The sequence below is a fragment of the Arachis ipaensis genome, chromosome B8, assembly GCF_059453495.1.
Source record: "Arachis ipaensis isolate K30076 ecotype BB chromosome B8, ASM5945349v1, whole genome shotgun sequence".
NCBI classification, from domain to species: domain Eukaryota; kingdom Viridiplantae; phylum Streptophyta; class Magnoliopsida; order Fabales; family Fabaceae; genus Arachis; species Arachis ipaensis.
In genome coordinates, this window is record NC_142443.1 from 101,840,662 (window position 1) to 101,851,500 (window position 10,839).

Below are 10,839 nucleotides of genomic sequence, written 5' to 3' on the forward strand. Positions count from 1 at the left end.
CTCTTTAAGAATTGTGTATGTTCAAAACATTGTATCTATTGGCAATAGAAAAGACACAATCATTTGTATACGTAACTAATCATAATTGCTACGTGCAATATGTATAAATAAGTCATTTTCCACTATTTCAAATATACAAGTACTAAGTGTACATTTTAATCAACTATTAAGAGATTTTTTTGTTCAAGAGAGTTGAGAATTTCTTACTATTGCTAATTAAGAAATTCTTAGGTTTCATTGTATCCTGGGAGAGTATTGTCATCAACCCTATAGCAACTAAGTGTGGGGACAAATATCTCTCTAAAGAAAGCGATCTAATCGTGCCTTGAAACCACTACACAAATATAAGATTTTGTCATCTTCTCATACTAATATACCCAACAATTTTAGAGAGATATTTCTTGAAGATGGCACAAGATCAAAACACTACGTTCAAGGTCATAAATCAAGAGTTTGTCAAATTAGATCGCTTTGATGGAACGAACTTCAACCGTTGGAAAGACAAGATGATGTTTCTTCTATCAATTCTCAATCTTACATATGTGATTGACCCAAAGACTACACCAATTGCCAATGTCCCTGAAAATTCCACACCGGAAGAGAAAGAAAAGATTGTTCAATTGAAGAAGAAACGTGATGAAGATACTTTTGCATGTCGAGGTCATATTCTCAATACTTTATCCGACCGACTCTATGATCTCTACATATCAATTCAATCACCATTAAATATTTGGAAATCTTTGGAAGAAAAGTACAATACCGAATGACAAGGAACAGCTAAGTTTATTATGATGAAATATTTTGAATTTATTATGAATGATGCTATGCCTGTCATGGATCAAATTCATGAATTACAAATCCTTGTAAGTAGACTTCTTCATCTACAAGTGGTGATCCCTGAATCATTACAAGTTGGAGCAATTATTTCAAAATTGCCTTCATCTTAGAATGGTTATAGGAAGAAACTTTTACATCTTGGTGAGGACTTCACAATTGAGAAATTACTAAGGCATATATGTATAGAGGAGGAAACTCAAAAACGTGATGCTGTGTATCTTTCTCAAAGTTCTAAAGTGAATCATATTAGTGAAAACAACACCAATAAGAAGAAAAGAAAGTTCTCTAAAGATTCAAAGTAAGATAAGAAGAGACAAAGAGAGTGTTATCATTGTCACAAGAAAGGACACTATATCAAAGAATGTAGACTTCTGAAAAAGGAAGCACCAAAGACCAACTTAGTGGAAGAGAAGGATGTAATTGCTATTGTTGCAGAAAAAGTACAAAACATGCATATTGGCATGGTTATAGAAGTTAACATAGCAACACAAGGAAAATCACCTGAATGGTGGTTAGATTCAGGGGCTACTGTTCACGTTGCAATGATCGCAACCAATTCAAAATATATGAAGAAGTGAACAATAGAGAGGTCTTAATGGGCAATGACAACTCAGCCAAAGTTTGTGGTCAAGGAACTGTGGAATTGAATTTTACATCTGGAAAGAAATTAAGTTTAATAAATGTACTTCATGTTCCATATTTGAGAAAAAATTTAGTTTCTGTTAGTCTCTTGTGTAAGAAAGGATTCAAAGTTGTAATGGAATCCGATAAAGTGATCTTGCTTAAGAATGATGTATTCATAGGAAAAGGATATTGTATTGAAGGCATGTTTAAACTTAGTATTAATAAAGTGAATGTTTCATTGTATGTTGTTGATTTTTGTAATTTATGGCATAGTAGATTAGCACACTTAAATTACAAATCAATTGAATATATGCAAAAGAATAACTATATTGATCTTAGTAACAAGGATTTTAATAAGAAACGTGATATTTGCATACAATCCAAAATTACTAAGAAACATTTTCCTAAAGTTGAAAGAAATACACATTTATTAGAGTTGATTCATAGTGATATTTGTGAACTAAATGGCAATATCACTAGAGGAGGAAAAAGATATTTTATAACTTTTATTGATGATTGTTCTATATTTACTTATGTGTATTTGCTTAGAAATAAAGATGAAGCTTTTGAAATGTTTAAGAAATATAAAATGAAAGTAAAAAATATGCATAATAAGAAAATAAAAGTTCTTTGTAGTGATCGAGATGAGGAATATTTTTCTAATGAATTTGATCACTTTTGTGAATTACATGGTATTGTGCATGAATCTTCCGCTCCATATACTCTGCAACAAAATGGTTTGGCGGAAAGGAAAAACCGTACCTTAGTGGATATGGTTAATTCAATGTTACTAAATGCAAAATTGCCTTACAATTTGTGGGGGTGAAGCACTATTGACATCATGTCATATCTATAATAGGATACCATCAAGACATAGAAAGGTTTCTCCTTATGAAATTTGGAAAGGAAGGAAACCTAATTTAAATTATCTTAAAGTGTGGCGGTGTTTAGCCTTTTATCGAGTTCCTGATCAAAAGAGAACCAAATTGGGGCCAAGAGTCATAAAAGGGACTTTTATAGGATATGCTCAAAATTCTAAAGCATATAGAATATTAGACTTAGTATCTAATGTAGTTGTTGAATCAAGAGAAGTAGAATTTATTGAAAATAAATTTATCAATGATTCAACTTCTAATTCAGAGTATCTCCAAAATGATACTAATATTTCACAAGAATAAATAATCAAAATAATAAACGTCTAAGCGACAAAGAGTTGATTGAACCAAGGAAGAGCTTAAGAGTAAGAAAAGAAAAGGACTTGGGATCCAGATTTTATTTCTTCTCACGCTATCACCTTTTTGGTAGAAGGAACTAGGAATTCTGTAACAAACAAGATTCCTATTATTATGAACATAGAGGGTGATCCTCAAATATTCAAAGAGGCTATGGCTTCAAGGGATTCTGCTTTTTAGAAAGAAGCAATAAATGATGAAATGGACTCAATATTATCTAACAATACTTGGATCTTGGTTGATTTACCTCCAGGATCAAAGCCTATAGGATGTAAGTGGGTATTTAGAAGAAAGTATAACACTGATAGTTCATTACAAACCTTTAAAGCAAGGTTAGTGGCCAAGGGGTTTAGACAACAAGAAGGTCTAGACTATTTTGATACCTATGAACCTGTGGCAAGAATGACTTCTATTAGGACTCTTATAGCATTAGCATCCATACATAAGCTTCATATACATCAAATGGATGTTAAAACGGCTTTTTTAAATGGAGATCTTAATGAAGAAATTTATATGGAGCAACTGGAAGGCTATGTACTACCCAGAAATGAAAAGAAAGTTTGCAAATTAATTAAGTCTTTGTATGGGCTAAAACAAGCGCCTAAACAATGGCATGAGAAGTTTGATTCAGTGGTGTTATCAAATGGCTTCACACATAATAGTGCGGATAAATATATTTACTCAAAATTTACTAAAGATTATGGAGTAATCATTTGTTTATAGGTTGATGATATGTTAATCATCGGAACAAATTTAGAAGGAATTCATATAACGAAGAAGTATCTAACTTCTAAATTCAAGATGAAGGATTTGAATGAAATTGATATAATATTAGGCACAAAGGTGCATAAGAATGAAGTTGGCTTTACTTTAAGTCAATCTCATTATATCAAAAAGGTATTGGAAAAGTTTGATCATCTCACAATTAAAGAATTCAATACGCCGTATGATCCTAATCTTAAATTAGAAGGAAACATGGGAAGACCTATAGCACAATTAGAATATGCTAGTGCTATAGGAAGTTTAATGTATGCAATGCATTGTACTAGACCTGATATAGCATTTGCTATGTGCAAATTATCAAGGTTTCCAGAAAAGCCTAGCAATCAACATTGGAAAGCTATAACAAGAGTTCTTGGTTATATCAAGAAAACCATAAACTTGGGATTACATTATAGTGATTATCCCGCAATTTTAGAAGGTTATTCCAACGCAAGTTGGATCACAAATCTTAGTGACAACAAATCCACTTCAGGATGGATTTTCACCATAGATGGTGGAGCAATAAGTTGGGCCTCAAAGAAACAAACATGTATTACACATTCTACTATGGAAGCTGAGTTTGTAGCTTTATCAGCCGTAGGTAAAGAAGCGGAATGGTTAAGAAATTTGTTATATGATATAAAGCTATGGCCACATAAGTAAATAGCCACTAGTCGTGACCCGCAAAGTTTAGGCCGGCTAGGGTACAGTATGAAAGTAGATGACAACAATATATCCTAATCTCTCCCAAAGGAAACATAAGAGCCTCTATAGGCAAGTTCCAAAAGAGTTCAATACATAATATAATCTTTTCAAAACAAAGGTGGAGAGATTCTAAGCAAAACACAAAGTAGAGAAAAAATAAATATCTTCACTGTCTCTCAGACGAACCACAGCTCACTTCTGAGCACCTGGACCTGTATCTGAAAAATAAAAGATATATACGGAATGAGAACCCCGGGCCCATGGGTTCCCAGTACGGTAAAAGTGCCAAATAAATTCAATGTACTGCAATAAAAACTCACTAAGCATCCTAAACTTCTTCACCAATTATTCATCCTAGGTTCTCGCTAATCCATGAATAGGCAACTGTCATAAGGGAGTGCTAAATTCAATTCATGTTTCACATGTTTCCCAACTCGCTGACTCTTCCACGAATCAGACTCAGAATTATAAGCAAAACCATCACCAGTTGTTCTGCCTCAGCAATTCTATATCAATACATCATACACTCGCCTGGAGCTAGTGAAATCACATCACTGCATCTACCCAGGGAGCTCCAGTTATCTCATTCAATAATCATCATCATCATGCAATCGCATCATCAATTCATCCCATCAAGAACAGCCCTCACACCCACCGACACCAGCATGAGGGGCCTCTCAGTTGTACAAATACAAGCAATACAGGCAAGTAATACACAAATATGGTACAAGTAGAACAAGTAGCATATAGTCAGGTAACATGGCATATATGATGTAGAAATCCAAAACAAATGGCAAACCCAAACAATTCAAACATATGCAAATGATGAATGCCTGCCCTATGGCTGATGATATCATCTGTCGGTTATATAGCCAACCCGACATGTCCTGGTAGCTAACCATTGGACAGAAACACCCATTGCGGAGCAAGTAGGTTTGAGCTACAACCCCCTTGCTACTACCCGCTCAACCCAGAGCCAGTGGAATAACCACTACTGCGGCTACTACCCAGGCGGGTGTTTACAAGCTCAACCTGGAGCGAGTGGATTCACCACTACTGCCGCTACTACCCAGGCGTCACAATCTCTGACCTGGAGCAAGTGGGACGAACTACAACCCTTGCTACTACCCAGGGTCTCAATCTTTGTCCTGGAGCAAGTGGGATGAACCACAACCCTTGCTACTACCCAGGATCTCAAAACATACATTCGTTCAGTTTAGAAGCAATCATCACTGTTATCAAATCTCAAACATTAACCTGGAGCAAGCGGGACGAACCACCACCTTACTACTACCCAGGTATCACAAATACACATGTGTTCAAAACTCCATAATTAAACTCATTTATCATAAACATCCTTTCCCGTCTCATACCCGGAGCAAGTGGACAACGCCACTGCCTACTACCCGGGGTCACACATCACATTTCAACCTTTTTCATTATTATCCAGGTAACACATTCATTTATTAATCATATAGGCATTTATACTCAGCCATAAACAATAATGGCCTTGCCGTAACCCGGCAATAACTCAGCCATCCGGCCCATGGTTCAATCAAGAACCGGCTATTTATCAATAATTATAGCCTTTCGGCTCATGGCTTACACGGTACTTCCACCGTCACCCTCCATATCTCATATAATCATATCTGATCATCATTGATCATAACCTTTTCCCTTGCTTCACTCGCAAGTTACCACATCCCCTAGTTCCTTCCTCATTGCTAGGCATATCATAATGATTTAATACCTAAGGGATGAGATTGGAGGCTTAGAAGTATGAGATTTGGCTTTAAAAACTCAAAAACCATCTTTGGCATGAAAACAGGGCCACGCGTACGCGCACTCCACGCGCACGCGCAGATGGCCAAAAACTCATCGACGCGAAAATGGCATACGCGCGAACGCGCGGGTTGAAAAATATCGAAACGGCGCGCAAGTGTCAGCCACGCGTACGCGTGGGTGCTCTTGCGCCCAGGCACAAAACTGGCACAACTCTGGCACAACTCTCTGGAATATAGCTGGGCATTGGGTGCAGCGCATCGACGCGCACGCGCACGCGTGGATGGTGCCTTCTTGAAGAACGACGCGTACGCGCCAAGTGCGCCTACGCGTGGAGGGTCATTCAGCTAAAAATTTTCTAAGTTAAAAGCTGCAGAATTTACAGATTCAACCCCCAATCTTCCGACGGACATAACTTTCTCATTTTAAATCATTTTTCACCCGTTCTTCGAACGGCATGGACATCCCGGATCCAATTTCATTTCTAAACAGATTTGGCACAAAATAGAGATCCGTAGTCCAAGTTATGTCCCGTCAAAGTGTGTCCAAAAACCATGTTTTCATACAAAACCACAAGGTGCCATTTTCAAAACAAGCAATTTTCAACTCTTTTCAAAATCAACCAAAACATGCCAATTTCAACCCTTTTTGAAATCAATCAAAATGTACCAAAATCCACATCAAGCCATCCTCAACTCACACATTGACACTTTACCAAAAATTCCCAAAACCACATCCAACCATTTTAACACTTCTCAATCAAATGGCTAAAGGACAAACACAATATCATGTCATACATCCTTCCCCATCCCAATTTCCAATAATACCATTTCCAATCAACCATCATTATACATAATCAATATCATACTCACTATCACGTGATTTCACCCACAAATCAACCTTAATCATTCCCCAAGCATATATCACAACATACATATCTCTAATGCATCATCATACCATCAAGGCATCAATAATCATAATCACATATATGATCACATAATATATCTCAACCGAACCAAACATACCTCATCTACATAAATTCACCCAAAATTACCAAATTCCACACTTCAACTTCTCAAATCTTATTATTTAATAACCAACCTAATCATTCATATATTCATTATCTGAAATTCATCCAATCACTTGTGCCATCATACAATGCACACATCGACTTACCTTTCTTACCTCTTTCCGGCCTCCGGCCTAAAATTCACGGCCTCCGGCCCAATTTTCACAATTTAAATGCATAAACCACAAAAATCAATACTCATTACCCAGTACATCAAATTCTCAATACACCAAGCATACAAGGTCACACAATTCTCAACCCAATCATTAATTCATGTTACATATCAACTATGCATATTAGCACCAACCATTTACATAATCCAAACTTAATCCTAGGGGCATCTAGACTAGGAATTCTCATCACAACACATGGTACTTAAATGAAACTTAAACCGTACCTCTTGTAGCCAAACCAATTGAGCCTCTTCTTTGGAATTCTTCACCAACCTTAGCTCCAAGCATTACCAAAGCTCCTCAAGCAATACCAATCTCCCAATTATGCACCAACATCACCAAATACACTAACATAACCAATATCACATACATACATCAACTTAGGGCTCATAAAAATGACAAATTACAAGGGTTTGAGCACTTCTTACCTCAGCCCATATGAAGTATCCTTAAACACCCAAAATCACAAGATTTCAACACTAACTACCCAAAAACGTGTAACAGTGGGGAATTTCGAAAACTGGGCAGAGATGAATGAAATACTCACCACCAAACTTAGATAGAATTGTAGAGGATGAGAAGAGCGACGCGTGGCCGCAAACGGCTCGTCAATCGGAGCTCCGTAGCTCAAGTTATGGTGGTTTGAAGATCAAAGAGAGTTAGGTTTTCTCTCTTCTCTTCTCTCTTCCCAATTTCAGCGCCCAACACCCCTTCTTTAGGGCAAAATGAGCTGAAATGCTCATAACTAATGTTTATATATGTTGGGTCTTGGGTCCACTTAGGTCCAGTTCACTTATTTTTGTCCGTTGGCCCAATTTTGGACCAAAACCTTTAAGATTAGCGCTCTAAATCGCACTTCAAATATTTCTACCTCCCCTAATTATAATTCCTCATTTCTTAATCCTACTTACTCATAATCAATTTTCTCAGCTGCAGTACCAGACATTTCTCAGCCGGTACTGTCGGTCAAAATTCCACTGCGCGCTTTTACGCAGAAAACTATGTCTTCCGACTCGGAAAAATTCACTGAATCCAAATATCATATTTAAATCATCAAATTCCAATTGCCAAATCTTCCAACCGTATTCGTTCCTATTTAACTTATTATTTAATTAATTTCAGTTAGACCGGGTATTACATAATGGGTAATAACAAGTTATTTAGTAATTGGAGCACTAAGGTATAGGATTTAGTGCTATTTACAATAAATTAGGAGAGTGAGTTTAAACTCTTAATGGAATGATAATATTATCTATCAAAAGATTCCACCTATATGAATATAAGAGTGGTGCTGCTCTAATCAAGAATTTTAGAGGTTTTATTCTCATAAATATTCATGAAACCAGGATTAGCACAAGGCCATATAAGTTCTTAAAATTGTAAACTCTTGAACTTTGAGGGTATAAGTAATGTGTGTGATTTTTTGTACTAGGATATGGAGTATAGGTATAATCGATTAGACATCTATTACTTCGTTAGAACTTTAAAATTTACACTAAAAGAATGTTTAATCTTAGTGACACATTCTTTATGCATATACTTGAATGATATTTAAATTTTGTAAATAGTGGGGGATTGAAGGGTATTTACAAATTTGATTAATTAATATTATTAATATTATTGATATTATTATTAATATTAATAAACGGTTACTAACCGTTTAGTACCATTTGGTTGAAGGGACACAACCTTTTAAGAATTGTGTATATTCAAAATATTATGTCTATTGGCTAAAGGGACACAACTCTTTAAGAATTGTATATGTTCAAAATATTATATCTATTGGCAATAGAAAAGACACAACCATTTGTATACGTAACTAATCATAATTTCTATGTGCAATATGTATAAATAAGTCCTTGTCCACTATTTCAGATATACAAGTACTAAGTGTACATTTTAATCAACTATTAAGAGATTTTTTTGTTCAAGAGAGTTGAAAATATCTTACTATTGCTAATTAAGAAATTCTTAGGTTTTATTGTATACTGAGAGAGTATTGTCATCAACCCTATAGCAACTAAGTGTGAGGACAAATATCTCTCTAAAGAAAGCGATTTAATCGTGCCTTGAAACCACTACACAAATATAAGATTCTTTCATCTTCTCGAACTAATATACCCAACACTCACTTGAGAGCAGATGCATGAAACAAGACATAGTTGAACTTATTAATAAAATTAACAGATCCTCCATTACCATTTAGTTTATTAATAAGATTTGAAGAATCACAAATGGGGCCACTATTTTATTTGTGGGTGAGTTCGTTCTGGTTTATTTCCTTTTTAGATTAATGATATGTATCAATTGCTTCACAACATTAGTATTTGATATTCTTCTTTCAGTGGTTATGTTTTAGTTCGATGAGGTGGATTTGACTGGCACAAAGTTTGAATATTTATAGTTTGGATATTTATGATTTGTTGAGATGGTGACTTTGTCTCTTTATCTTGAAAAATTTATATGTTTGGCAAATATATGCATTTAAACCATTTTTACAATTTTTCTTTTGAAAGCCTCTGTTCCTATAGAATTAAGATAGTTCTTTCTTAGACTCTTTCATTTATGAGAATCTATTATTCTACATAATGAGAGTTTAGAGATCAACTATTTTGCATTGCGTGCATTGTGCATCCTGTTTTCAAGAAAAATAACTATTTATATTTCTTAAATGATTTAGGGCTATGAAGTTCTCAAAAAACTTGCTTATGTGACTGATAAATTTGATAGAAAATTCCTTGAGCAATTACGTGAGTAAGAAGGTTCAGTACTTCACTGTACTTAATGTTCTATGCTCTTTTTTTTTCCTTTGTACTTAGTGTTCAATGCTTTTTTTCTTTTTCATTTTCATTGATGTGCCTTCTCCTGCTTACTTGCTTTTCAAAGAGTTGGGTACTTATTTGCCTATATATTATGACTTAATTTTTTTTAGGGATATAATTTTGCTTTAAAATATTGGGTTGCCATTGTTTAATTGAGTTCTTTGTTTATTACAGAGAATTCTGCACCACAATTCCTAATGATTTTAGATTCAGAAAAATCAAGCTCTCTCTCCCATATGTTTTTTTATCCACTTAGTCATTTATCAATTTATTCTATGGTTGAAATCATAATTGTGAATTTCTGATACCTGATAGTGAATTTTATACACTTTATTCTCCAATTAGTTTCCTTTTATATTAATGGTATGTATTAATTGCTTCGCAACATTAGTATTTGATATTCTTCTTTCAGTTGTTATGTTTTAGTTGGATGAGGTGGATCTGGTTGGTGCAAAGTTTGAATATTTATGGTTTGGAGTGCATATTTATTTTTTTTTTTTAGAAAAAAATCATGAAGCTTTTTATTTTTTGCTGCTTTATCTTTCATTATTGTATATTCACGCTCTAACTACACAAGCTATATCTTTTCCAGCTAATTTTTGTTGAGATAGTGAATTGTCTCTTATCTTGAAAAATTTATGTTTGGCAAATATATGCATTTAAACCATTTTTTTTCAATTTTTCTTTTGAAAGCCTTTGTTCCTATAGAATTAAGATAGTTCTTTCTTAGACTCTTCCATTTATGTGAACCTATTATTCTACATAATGAGAATTTAGAGATCAACCATTTTACATTGCGTGTAATGTGCATCCTGTTTTTTAAAAAAAAATAG